This window comes from Hemiscyllium ocellatum, chromosome 26 (assembly GCF_020745735.1).
Source record: "Hemiscyllium ocellatum isolate sHemOce1 chromosome 26, sHemOce1.pat.X.cur, whole genome shotgun sequence".
Lineage (NCBI taxonomy): Eukaryota > Metazoa > Chordata > Chondrichthyes > Orectolobiformes > Hemiscylliidae > Hemiscyllium > Hemiscyllium ocellatum.
In genome coordinates this window covers 5,496,431-5,510,847 of record NC_083426.1, presented here as the reverse complement: position 1 = coordinate 5,510,847, position 14,417 = coordinate 5,496,431, and the positions used below count along the sequence as shown (strand labels likewise).

The 14,417-nt window shown below is 39.9% G+C and overlaps 1 protein-coding gene across 2 annotated transcripts in view; it reads right to left on the bottom strand.

Annotated features, from left to right (window-relative positions):
- rap1aa (RAP1A, member of RAS oncogene family a) overlaps positions 1-14,417 on the bottom strand; it is a 137,685-nt gene that overhangs the window by 86,304 nt on the left and 36,964 nt on the right. The window contains exon 2 of one of the 2 annotated variants that reach the window (XM_060845298.1): positions 10,843-10,929. The exons of the other annotated variant lie outside the window; for it this stretch is intronic. The gene's annotated coding sequence lies outside the window, so the exon portion shown is untranslated. The remainder of the gene's footprint in view (positions 1-10,842; positions 10,930-14,417) is intronic. 2 annotated transcript variants of the gene reach the window in all.

Here is a 14,417-nt window from a genome sequence, read left to right as displayed (position 1 = left end):
TGTTTTTCTTAGCATAGAGGAAGCTGAGGGGTGATAATAATAGAGTTGTATAAAATAATGAATGTCTTGTATACAGCAGACAGGGAAGACCTACCGTCCCCTAGTGAAGAGGTCAATTACTAGAGCACAGATGTAAGGTAATCGGTACAGGGATTAGTGGGACAGGACAGAAAACCTTTCACCCAGGTGACTGGCCTCTGGAAATCACTGCCCAGTTTGTTGACTAGTCAAACTCAAATAATTAAAATTTTAAAAAAAGTCTGAAGCAGTGCGATCTGCAAGGCTCTTTACCAGATGCTGATAAAAGCTGTACCTTCTAATTCCTGTTTATCTTCACTGACTGAATCAAAGTTCATTGTGCTCATTCGTTTATTACTCTCAGCCTTCAATACGGTCAATATTTTAGACTTCAAGGGAATTGACAGTATGATCTTATCAATGATGGGGAAGGCTTGACCAGTATGTATTCTACCCTGCTAGTATGTAACATTGTGATAGTTTGTAACAAAATGTTCTATTGTATTAATGGCCATAACTAATAGATTACACAAAAGTTATATAGTCCACATCTACATTGCAAGTCATTCAACAACTGTCAAGTTAATTTCTACTGTTGACAGATTCAGGAAGGAAAAAAATTAATCGCCAGCTATTGGATCACAGCAACAATTGGAGTCAGAGATATTGGTTTCTCTTCAAAAGTTTTATGGCATACACTTATCAATTGCTGACATTAAGTTAAATGTGGATTTATCCCACCAAAGTTCCCCTACTCCATACTGTAACTATTTCACTGCATTATTTTATATGTTCCCAATAATCTTTCTATCCCTGTTAGAAACCAAGTACAGATGGTCTTCTCTCCTTTTAGATCTGAGCTAAATTTACATGTTTCCATTTAGGTCTCCAGTCCTACTTTTGTCTGTCTTTGAAAATAACAGGTTAACTTTATCGTTACTGTTGAATATAATTACAATGTAATAATTCAGACAAGTACATGCTAGAAACAGATAAATATACCTCTTCCAAACTTAAACTTCCTGGTAATTACATCAATTTGCATTGTTAAAAAATTTCACTAACTAGAGTGGAGGATAGCCCATTAATCTGTTCTGAAAGTTGTTCATTTTGATCCATTTTAGGAATGGGACAGAGGTATGTCAAAGTGTACATTTTTTAAATGTATGGTCACCTGAAGGAAAAAAAAACCATGAATTTTATGGTGTCAGCTGCCAACAAAGCTAAAGCTTTTTTCTCTAGACAGGGGTGATCTTGTATAAACTTCATTTATCAAGCGACACATTTTCAAGTTAATTCGGAAGAGAAGCAGATTTAAAACGTGAAATTTACTTCTACACTAATGAGGTGTGGGGAATTCCATAAACAATCTTCAACCCAAACAAATCTGAACCTTATTTTCCCTTTAATGTTAACAAAGTTGAAACCCAATGCACCTATCCCCAGTGCTTTAAAACGATGAGTATCGAAAATAGAAAAAGAATGATTTATCACGAGTTTCTTTTGCAAATGTTAATTTGAGACTAATGAAATTTTTACAGGTTAAAATATAAGATACTTAAGCAAATAAGGGGAAAAGGTTTATTACAAGGAAGGAGGAGACACCAAGTGGAGCATAAATATTGCTATGAACCAGTGGGTTAAATGGCCTGTTTGCACGTAACATGTCAATTTAGGCTGGGCAATGCCACCATTTGGTACAGCAACGCATTCTTGGAATATTGCTTTAGATGTGATGTATAAATAACTACAACACCTTCCCCAATAAAGGAATCAAGAATATGACTGATCACTCATTTCTGGTAAATTCAAAGAAAAATGTCCAATATCATCCGAAGTAGCTATAATTGAATAGCATTGGCTGAGGCGTTAGAAACACTGGAATCTAAATCTGAATGTGACCCCAAGTTACAGAAACAAAAACAAGATAAGCTTGACCATGTTTTCATCTTATAAAAAAAAGAGATTATGTTACAGGTGCAACTTTACAATAGATGGATCATGGCAGTACTGTTTGCATTGGTAGATATCTCTGAATTGCAAACTCAACTAATCACAAACTATTGTCATTTTAGAAATATGCAACTATAAACAATCACATCATGAAAACTTGTTGAAACTCTCTCCCAACATTGATAAAAAGGCTTCTGTTTTGTATGACTCCCAGTCTGGTGACATCTCTCCTAATGCAAGGCACCTAAAAATGGGTTTGCAAAAGTATACCTCAGTCCTCACTGCTAAGAACTGAAGTCATATCACTTAAAATATTAAACTATTTCTAACCACACATGCTGCCAGACCAAAGTTTCTCCAGTATTCTGTTAAATTCATAAATCAAGAACAGTATTAAAAAGGAGTTTTAACAGCTACATAGTCACATTGAATTATTCAACCTTCTCCAATCCTCTGATCTATTGTTCAGGCTGGAAATATTTAGTCTATTTCCTTTCTTAAAACAAAAATTAATATCTGAGAACATTGTGTAACAAAATATTCCCAAGAGTCTTAGCTCTCATAGTAGAAAGAGAACCTGACTATCAGCAAGGTCACTGATTTGCAATTTTCACAAAGGATCTTTCTTTTTTAAAAATCAAACATACTAACGAATTAAATGACTGACTTATTCTAATCTGAATATGAGTGCATAGCTGAGCACAAGATTAACATCCTTTAAAAGTTACACCACATTTGCAATGTTGCTGAACCAGCCATCAATGGTTATTCAAAGAAAATGGAAAAAGGCAGTGAACATTATAGTTACAATCCTGACTGTGGCATTGTCCAAGCTTGCATTTCTTTTGAACAGCCATTACAAATGTAATAATATTACTCCAAATTCCACTATGCTGTATATGGGAACTCTGGAGAAATTGCTGCCAAGACACCACTTCATAGAAGCATTGCTTGTACTTGGAATCATGTAGACATGATGCAAAATGTTAACATTTACTGGATGATAACTTTAAAAGCATAGTCTTGGCAAGGGGATGTTTAGAATTAATACACATGTTAAGGCCAAATAACCTGGCTTCAGTTGATTTGGCTAATAGCTGGAACATAAATGGCCTCTACTCTTCAAGTTTATTATCTTCATTATTCTTGCCAGAATGGGAACACGCAAAGGTTTTAAAGGAAATGGATTAAAATACACAGTGGAGTAAATCTGTCAGGAAATAGTGGATAAATCCATAGATTAGATTTCCTACAGTGTGGAAACAGGCCCTTCGGCCCAACAAGTCCACACCAACCTTCCGAAGAGTTACCCATCCAAACCCATTTCCCTGACTGATGCACCTAACAATGTGGGCAATTTAGAATGGTCAATTCACCTGACCTGCACGTCTTTGGGCTGTGGGAAGAAACCTGAATACCCCTAGGAAACCCACACAGACATGGGAGCATGTGCAAACTCTACACAGATGCCCAGGCTGGAATCAAGCTTGGGTCCCTGACACGGAGGCAGCAGTGCTAACCACTGTGCTGCCCCATAAACCCACAGAAGGCAAAGTTCGTTCTTTTAAATAGGTATATTTAGCATAACAGTAAAGAGGTAATGACCAATATGTACAAAACAAGGTCAAAAGGACGAGTGCACACAAGTGTAAGGACCCCATGAGATAAGCACTGAATTGCACAGGTTAACTGATAAGGATGGGAAACCATAGTCCTAGTAGCTAGTCTTGATCTTTCTCTATTAGAGAGAGTTGCAAGGTGGATATTAGAATTATGAAAGCACTTTTAAATGAGAGAATTTAAAAATCTTTTAAAGAAGTTTGGAAGGCAGAGTGCTGACTACTTTCTTTGGTGTACAATTCAAGGTCATGAATTAAAAAAAAACTGGTGAGGAAAAATTGGGAAAGTTGGAAGGCACTGCTATAGGAGACGATGCAGATGATATGGTTGTGAACTAGAATGCTTGTAGGAATGTGTTTATGCTGAAAAACAAACAGAACAAAAATGGACTCCTGAAGATTTAAGAATCAAGGAGTTATCAAGGGAGGTCTTTCTCATGATCATACCTAGGAAACTCTGGTCAAGTGGAAGGACACTTGAAATCGTAACCTAGGACAATGTGAAATGAGCCAAGGACGCAAATTTTTTTTTAAAAAAACATCACAACCAGGAGTGTGGGACACAAGAGATTGCAAGGCATTTTGATAGTTCTAGTCACTGCAAAAGCACTTTTTCTTTAAGGGTTTTAGTTGCTTGTTAAATAAAGTTTGTATTTTTACTGTAGCAAGATAAAGTTTTATAACATGAAATACTGCCCTTTACTTATTACAGCTGGTTGATGGAGAAATCAAAAACCGATGTCTGTTGGGGTCTTAAAGGGGACAGAAATAAGCAAACCAACCATCATGAGAGAAAAAAAGTAACAGGGGAACTAAATTGAGCTGACGACAGATTTGTCCCTGGACCTGATAAAATGCATCCTAGGCCATTTTAGAAAGTAGCTACGGACAGTGGATAATTACTCAGTACATCAATGACATTCAAATTCTGGAAAACTGCCGATAAACACCCTCATTCAAATGAAAAATTAGACGGTGGTACTTATAGACCATTTAGCTTATCATCTGCCATTGGGAAAATGTAGAGTCGTTTGAAAAAGGATAGAATAGCAGAGCATTCATAATATATAAAGAGCAAGCAGAGTCATCATGGTATTCTGAAGTGGATGCCATGCCTGACAAAATGTATTAGAACTCTAGGAGGTAAGAAGGGGAGATGAAGGGACAATGAATGTAATAGCTGGATTTCCCAAAGGCATTTGATAAAAAAAAAGACATGTGCATAAGGCTACTTAAGAGCCCAGTGTTAAGGATAGTATATTTGCAATGTAAAAAATCACAACAGTTGGTGTAAATGGAACAATTTCAGGGTGGCAACCTGTAACTAGAATGCAAGTGCAATCAGGGGCCACAATTACTTATTATGTCTTAATGATTTGGATAAAGGTAAAAAGGTAGCAAAATGTTAGATCACCAGATTTGCAGGTGACAAGAATGGGTGGGAAGGAAAGAATGAGGAAGACAAAAGAACCTAAGAGGGATACAAACAGGTGAAGTGAACGGGAAATGGAAGTTATGCACTTTGGCAGTTGTAGAAAAGCAGATTAAAGTGGGGAAAGAAACTGGAAGAAAGCTGCAGAAGGGCCCTCATGGTGCAGTGCTAGTGTCCCCACCCCTGGGCCAGTAGGCCCAGGTCCAAGTCTCACCTGTTCCAGATGTCTGTAATAATATCTCAGAACAGGTCGATTAGAAAAACATTAATGAAACAAAGATAAAGATGCAGAGTGGCTTGGGATCTCTGTTCATGAATGAAAATCTAGCAACTAGATTATGTAATAAGGCAGGCAAATTGAATTAGTTCAAAGCAAAATAAACCCATTTAGAATAGGAGGTCTTGCTTAAACTATACCATACACCAGGCTACAACTGAAATACTGAACAGCTTTGGGCCCTCATCCAAGTACCAATGGCATGGAAGGCAGGCCAGAAAATGGCTGGGGTGATTCCCAGTATAAGAGTAGGTTGCACTTGTATTTGGAAGAACTAGATGCAACCTTAATCAAAGATTTAAGTTTTGAAAGAGGTTCAGAGCTCTGGTGGGTCACAACCTGAAATGTGAAATCTACTTTCTCTCCAGATGCTGCTAGTTCAAAGATTATCCAACAATCTGATTTTCTTGAAGATTTTGAGCACCAATAGGTTGTGGGGAGAGCACCTCTGCCTTCTGTTCAGAGTCTCAAAGTAGGAGTCACCAATTTAAAACGGATTTAGGGAATTTTGAAGCTGTTGAATCTGTATAAGCATACGGGCATCGTTGAGCATAAATAGGTCATTCAGCCTTTCAAGCAGATTCTACCATTCAATACTAACATGGCTGATTAATAACTCAGTATCCTCTCCCACCTTCACTGACACCTTTGATCACTTTGGTCACAAGAACTAAACTATTTTGAAATTTTTGGATTCATCTATTCTCTGGGGCAGAGAATTCCACAGGCTCACAACTTTGGGATAAGAAATTTCTCCATACCACAGTCCTATGTTGTGACCAGTGGTTCTGGATTGCTCAATCAGGAATGTACTTCCTACATTTCCCTGGTCTAAACTGGTTTGGATTTTAATAGGTTCCTTGGACTGTCCCTCCCCAAATAATTTATAAATTCCAGTGAATATGGTACTCACCAAGTCGATCAATCACTCCAGATGTGAGAGATTTATTACCCCTGGAATCAGCCTGGTAAATCTTTGGCCCTCCATTTCCAGAACTCCCAGCCACATAAGGAGACCATAACTGCGCAACATTCCAGGCATGGTCTCACCAAAGCAATGTTCAGTTATACCAAGACATCCTGCTCTTGTATTTGAAGACGTCATTTGCTTCCTTTACTGCCTGCTGCACCCGCATGCCTACTTTCAGCAACAGCTGCAGACATCCAGGCCTCACTACAGCTCACCTTTTCCCAATCCATCACAACTCATAAGCCGCCTTACTTTTGTTGTCAACACTGAACCTCTCACTTAAGCACATTATACTGCATCTGCCATGCATTTACCCACTCAACTTGCCCACATCACAAGGTAACTCAGCATCCTCTTCACAGCTCATCTCACTCATCCACCCAGTTTTGCATCATTATGTGTATTCAAGCAGCAGATGGCCAGATTTTAATCAAGGATTATGGGTATAAACTAAGGGGAGTGGAAGATTATCAGTTACCACACCTTACGTGGCAGTGTGGACTTAACAGGCCAAAATAGCCTGCATCTTTAACAAGGGACTATAGAAAGTAGAGCAATAATGACCTGTTCAAAACCAAGAATCAGCACAGCCAGTAAAATGAACTATTCTGCAGAACAGTGAAACAGTCAGCTGTCACAGTCAAGTTATCTGCCAACACAAATGCAGTGGCTCTCAAAAGGATGGCTTGTTTAAACTACTGAAATGACACCCATGGAGTCATATCAATTGAACTAAATGTCACTAGCAGAGGAGAATTAAGAAATAACGTTGCAATTGTTAAGGATATCGTGGCTGTCACCGTTATGTCACACGTTTGCTGCAAATACAAAACATCAGCTAGATGATTTTTAAAGAGTGGGATTATGGAGTAGTGTGACCTTGCTTCCTTACTTGTGAGCGCACTTAAGTCAACCATTTACTTTACCTAAATTAAGCAGCACATCCTAACTTAAAAGTGCAATGGACTCCACACTGTCTGATTCTACCTCCTTCCCAAGATCCACAAGCCTGACCACCCTAGCCAACCCATTGTCTCAGCACGCTTCTGCCCCACCGAACTCATCTCCACCTACCTCGACACTGACCTATCCCCCCAGTCCAGGAACTCCCCACATACATTCGAGACACCACCCACACCCTCCACCTCCTCCAAGACTTCCATTTCCCTGGCCCCCAATGCCTCATCTTCATCATGGATATCCAATCCCTCTACATCTCCATCCGCCATGACCAGGGCCTCCAAACCCTCAGTTTCTTCCTCTCCTGATGTCCCCAACAGTACCCTTCCACTGACACTCATTAGTTTGGCTGAACTTGTCCGCATCCTTAATTTCTCCTTCGAATCCTCCCATCCCTCCAGACCAAGCGGGCAGCCATGGACACCTGTATGGGGCCCAGCTATGCCTGTCTCTTTGATGGCTAAGTAGAACAGTCCATCTTCTATAGTTACACCAGCACACTCCCCACCTCTTTCTCTGCTACATTGATGACTGCGTTGGCGCCACCTCATGCTCCCGCGAGGAGGTTGAGCAATTCATCAACACATTCCACCCTAACCTTAAATTCACCTGGACCATCTGACACCTCCCTCCCTTTCCTGAACCTCTCCATCTCTAATGATAACCGACACAGACTTTTTTTTTTTACAAATCCGCCAACCCCCACAGCTACCTGGATTATACCACTTCCCACCCTACCTCCTGCAGTCCCAATTCCTCCACCTCAGCCATATCTGTTCCACCACAGAACACACCAGATGGCCGCCTTCTTTAGAGACCACAATTTCCCTTCCCATGTGGTTAAAGATGCCCTCCAATACATCTCATCCACCTTCCGCCCTCAAACCCCACCTCCAACTGTAACAAGGACAGAACACCCTCCCCAGTACTCACCTTCCACCCGTCGCATAAACCACATCATCCGACGACATTTCCGCCACCTCCAAACAGACCCCACCACCAGGGATATATTTCCTTCCCTCCCTCCCTACCCATTTCCGCTTTCTGCGAAGACTGTTCCCTCTGACTACCTGGTCAGGTTCATGCCCCCCAACAACCCACCCTCCCATACTGGCACCCTCCCCTGCTACACAGGAATTGCAAAAGCTGCACCCACACCACCTCCCTCACCTCCATCCAAGGCCCCAAAAGGAGCCCTCCACATCCAAAGTTTTACCTGCACATCTACCAATATAATTTATTGTATCCATTGCTCCCGAAGCAGTCTCCTCTACATTGGGGAGACTGGACGCCTCCACACAGAGCACTTTAGGAAACATCTTTAGGACACCCGCAATAATCAACCCCAATGCCCTGTGGCCCAACATTTCAACTCCCCCTCCCACTCTTGAGGATATGCAGGTCCTGGGGCTCCTCCACCGCTGTTCCCTCACCACCCAATGCCTGGAGGAAGAACGCTTCACCTTCCGCCTCGCAACACTTCAACCCCAGGGCATCAATATGGATTTCACCAGTTTCCTCAGTTCCTCTTCCCCAATCTCACCCCAACTCCAGCCTTCCAGCTCATGACCTGTCCATCATCTTTTCCACCTATCCACTCCATCCTCTTCTGACCGATCATCTTCATCCCCACCCCCCCATTCACCCATTGTACTCTTTGCTACCTTCCCCCACCCTCCTTTATCTCTCCACCCTGCAGACTCCCTGGCTCTATTCCTGATGAAGGGCTTTTGCCCAATGTCGATTTTCCTGCTCCTTGGATGTTGCCTGACCTGATGTGCTTTTCCAGCACCACTAGTGTGTGGTTTCCAGCATCTACTGTCCTTGTTTTTACCCAGAAGAAGGAGATCATGCCTAACAAACGTGTTAGAATTTTTTGAAGATGTGATCAAGTGTGGGGACGAAGGAAGTTCTGTTGATGTCGTTCATATGGATTTTAGCAAAGTTTTGACATGGTCCAACATGGGAGACTGATTGAATGGAGGGAAACTTGGCAGAGGTGGATCAGAAACTGGCTTAATTAGATTAGATTACTTACAGTGTGGAAACAGGCCCTTCGGCCCAACAAGTCCACACCGACCCGCTGAAGTGCAACCCACCCATACCCCTACATTTACCCCTACCTAACACTACGGACAATTTAGCATGGCCAATTCACCTGGCACACAATATAGGGCACACAAAGGTTGGTAGTAGAAGGCTGTTTGAGTGCACCACAAGGATTAGTACTGGGACCCTTTGTTACCTGCATAAGTGATCTAGACAAAAATGTTGGGGTGGATGTGTTAAGCAAATTTGCAGACACCCAAGATTGGTAAAGTGACTAATAACTAAGTGACTGTAGGTTACAGGAAGATAGATGGGACAAATGGACAGACACCATTTAACCTTGCTAAGTGAGAGATGATGCAGTTTGGAAGAAACAAGATGAGTATATTTAATGAATGACAGAACACAGGGTAGCTTAGACGAACAGAGGAATCTCAGTAATTATTCACAGATCCCTGAAGTTAGAGTATGGGAATAGGATAGTTAAGGCATCATATGGGACACTTGCTTTCAGCCATGATAGAGTAAAAGAGTAATGAGGTAATGTTGGAATTGTACAAAGCACTAGTCATGTTACAACTGGAGCACTATGTTCAGTTCTGGTTACTTCACTACAGGAAGGGTCCGATAGCACTAGACGTACAGAAGTAATTCAGAGTGTTGCCTGGGATGGAGAAATTGAGCTATAAAAGGAGACTAGATAGACTTGGATTATTTTCTTTAGAACAAAGACTGACGGGGGACCTAATTGAGGTGTATAGATTAGAAGGGATATGGAGAAGGTCCAGGGAGAGCAGCTGTTTCCCCTTGGTTTAGGGATCAATCACAAGGGGGCATTGTTTTATGGTAAGGAGCAGGAGATTCAGGAAATTTGGGGGATAAACTTTCAACAGGTAGTGGGAATCTGGAATGCACTGCTTGGGAAGGTAGGGGAGACTGGAAACCTTACAACCATCAAAAAAAATTTGGATAAGTACTTCAAATATCATAACATTCAAGGATTTGGGACAACTGCAAGAAATTGGAATCAGTGCACTTTTAGGTGGCAACTATGTCAATGCAGACGAATCTTTTCTGTGCTGTATGAATCTATAAACTTAAGACTCAACACAGCACTTGCTGAGAATAATCCTACTTAAAAAGCACTAAAATGTAGCATGTTTGCTCCAAGAAAGTAAACTGGTGAATGTCATGTTGAACGAAAAATAGCCAAATTACAAAGTAAGACTGGAGACATTTTACAAATATTACATTAATGCAAGCATGATTCTTTTAGATGGTGTATAAAACAGCCAAACTGCAATTTTACATTATCTAAACAACCTGCTCAGCAATATTACCCACCACGATCATGAGACTTGAACCTAGGCCTCCTCACCCAAAGAGTTAGGAATTCCACATCTACCAGTTTCAACTGTTGATGACGTGCACAGGTGGAAACTTATTATTCCCAGTGACCAATCTGGTTTAAATACAGTAGTCTACACAATTCTGACTATAAAATCTATTTGTCAACGAGTAAAAAATGGTCAGTAAAATCTTGGTTGGTCAAGAGGTTACTTACCTCTTTGGTTGCAAAGGATTGGAGTTCAGATGTCAGCAAATTCTTTAAAAAACAGAATAGTTCCACTTAATTTTAATGGGTAGAGTTCTATAATTAAAAAAGCAAAAAAGTATGTCAAAATTGCTGAGTTGCATGATTTTTTGCACTTTAAATGGAACATTCATGTCTCAACCTACAAGTGTATCAAATAACTACTATAATATAAATTATGAATATAGTCTTGCACATCCAAGAACATTCAGGGTTCTCCCTTTCTGTACTACCATTTGTCTTTACGTATATTTGAATATTTCATTTGTATAAGAGAATTAGAGACTTCTAGAAGGTCCTCCATTGCACCATTCTGATCAGCCAAAGACATAACTTCCCACGGCTGAGTTGATATGCCAACTGCATTGCAAACACACAAGCACAGCAACTACACCTTCCACACCTTCTCCTATGCAAAATTCCAGTCAATTACCACAGACTACACGACTCATCCAGCAGACTGTGGTTTTAATAGGGATTCTGTAAACAGGAAGGGAGCACAATTACACCAAACATTTGCATCTATGACATGCAAAGTCCATGATGGTTCTGACAGGGATCCCAAATTTAGCTTGGGGGAAGAGACTGGGGACAGATGCTCCATTGACTTACATGTTAAAACATTCCAATCAAACCATCCCAGTAAAGTACTTCAGGTGGTGGGTTTCAAAAGATTAGATTGCTGACAAAACATACACCACTAAGTGGAAAAATGTCCAAAGCAATGTTTTTACAGTTGAGATTTTTCTTCCAGGAAAATACTCAGTAAAGTAACAGGATAGAAACAAATAAGAAAACAGCCAAGAATTTAACATGGAATACTCAAATGAATATTTACAAATATTGTTAATGCTCTTATATAATTATAGTCCAAATGACCCTAATAAAAATTCACTAGCCAAATGAATTAGTAGAATCTGGTGGCACAGCAGTGTCCATGTTAGACCTGAATTCAATTTGAAGGAGGAGTGCCAGAACATATCTAAGCAGGTAGACTAAAATAACTAACTACAACCAAAAAAATTGCAATAAATTTGCTATTTTGGGAAGGGGCAAATAGAGATGAGCCCTTGGTTACCTCTTACTTCAAGGAGGTAACCAAGGGTGCCCAATTGCTTTATTACAAAGCAAAAGCAAAGTATATTAAAAGCCAGGGGCAGCCTCCATGACTTATTCTCTCATTCAAATAGGCAAGTAAACTGATCATACTTGCCAATTTCACTGAATTTTAGTTTATTCAGCAAGCAAAAATACAAAAAAAAGAGCGCAAAATAAACCAAATACTTACACATGGCAAATTTCGTTTATCCAGCTTCAGACTAACTTACTGCAGTGGTGCCTCTCTACACTACTATACAGATCAGCTGGTTTTTGGTCAGCATACATTTCACTCAGGATCGGGAAAGTGACACCACCTATTACAAATGCAGGGATGTCTTGCTATATAGTACTCCAGATATAGTCTCACCAGAGCACAGTTTGCAGTATTGGTCTCCGTATCTGAAGGTGGAGCATTTTGGCTATGGAGGGAGAGCAACAAAGACTTACTTGACCAATTCCTGGGATGTATGACTGACGTACAAAGAGACTGAATTGCTGAGGATAATATTTACTGAAGGATGAACAGATCTCAGAAACCTATAAAATCCTAACAGGACTGGATAGGGTAAATATAGTATTTCTTCTTCTAGTGACAACATGCTCACTTCAAAGACGTAGAGATATTGTAAAACATTTGTTTCATCACTTTTCAATCAGTATCACAAAGTAGATATTTTTGCTGAATAAATTCCTAGCTTGTGACCAATTCAGGTAAAGTCAGTAATTCCAACAAACCAGCCAAACTGACTCAAAGCATGGTGAAGAGCACATGCCAACTTATAAAAATGACGACACTTCTTGCGCAATTCCTGTCATGATTCACAATATCATAACATCCACCCAATATTACATACATTTGACTGTTTCTTTCTGGAGTCATCTATTTCAAAACTGAACCAAAACTTCCTGAATTTAAATCAAGAAAGAGTGCAAACTTTCAGCTGGACACTTGCTTGCCATTTCTTGCATTTATTCTATTCACAATTTTGCTCAAATTGATTAGAACAGTAATCTAGCACCACAAGATGTACAGAAGTGCAAGGGATTGGGAATAAAACTTCTGCTTTCTGTCTACTTTGTTCATGGAGAACAGACAGTAAATATTTTTAACAAAAATTAGTCAGAATTGGGAAGTAGTAATAAAGCTTAAGATCAGATCATCCCACTCCACACTACCTGACCACAGCATTCCAAAACTCCAGCAAAATTAACTATGATATGTACACCTAAGTAAGTGAAAAGTTTACAAGTGCCATGTACAAAAAGATAGATGTTTAATTATAAATTCTTAAGAAGAAATAGCAAAGTCCAGCTTTACAAACCCTTGTGCCATCTTTTTAGGTACAAAACCAAAAGGAATAAGTCAGAAAAAAGAAAACATTCAGAACAGTCGATCCAATCCAGACCACAGAGACTGAAGGTCCACACCGACTTTGAGACTCAAGGACAAGAGGTAGGTAAAGAAGATACAAAAAAAAATGTAAAGGAATGGACAACAGATAAGCTCCAGCGGAAAAGCCCTACTCTACCACCATCTTGAATCCTAGATGCGCAACAGTCCCAACATATTCCCTTTGACCAGGCTCAAATTTGAACAAATTGGATCACTGAGCTGGTTTAGTAATATCCCAAAACTCATTTTAAAAATGCATGCCATCTGAGATAACTTCAAAAGTATACAACATAAGTACACGAAGGGGAATTTTTCTATAATTAAAAAAGTGTACATTTACAGTAAAACATAACCTACTGCACAGTAATCTAGTTCTTCCAAGGAATTGTTATGACAAGACAGGACAGGAATTCAACATACTGGACTTAAGAAAATGAGACCCAAAAATATTTTGGATATGGCAGACAAATACAGATAAAAAAGGTTAAGTGGCTAACACAAGAAATTCAGCTCAAGATCATGTAGTTCACAAAATTAACAGTTTTGAAGTTTGATAATAGATGAGCTGTCAAACATCCAACCACAGCTTCACTCATTTTAAGAGTTAGCCTTGCACAGAATGGCATAGAAGTTGCCTTATAAGGTAAAGGAAATAGCCAAAAAGAAACTTGCCTCAGAATAGAACACAAGGCCTAAGGAAGCAGCTATGGCAACTTTCATGCAAACTACCACTCTACAATCTATAGAACAAAGCACAAAATGCAAACATTTAGCAGTCCAGTTCTGGTCACCCATTTATGGGAAGTGTATTATCAAGCTGGGAGAGGAGGAGATTTACCAGGATGCTGCTGAGTATGCAAGGTCTGAGTTATAAAAGCTGGAGAGGCTGGGACTTCTTTCCACTGGAGCAGAGGTGGTTGAGGGGTGACTTGATAGAAGTTTATAAAATGTAAAGGGTATAGATGGCAATTGTATTTTCCCCCAAGATAGGAAATTTCAAGACTAGGGGGCAGGTTAAAAGGAGAGGAAAGATTTTAAAAAGACAGAGGCA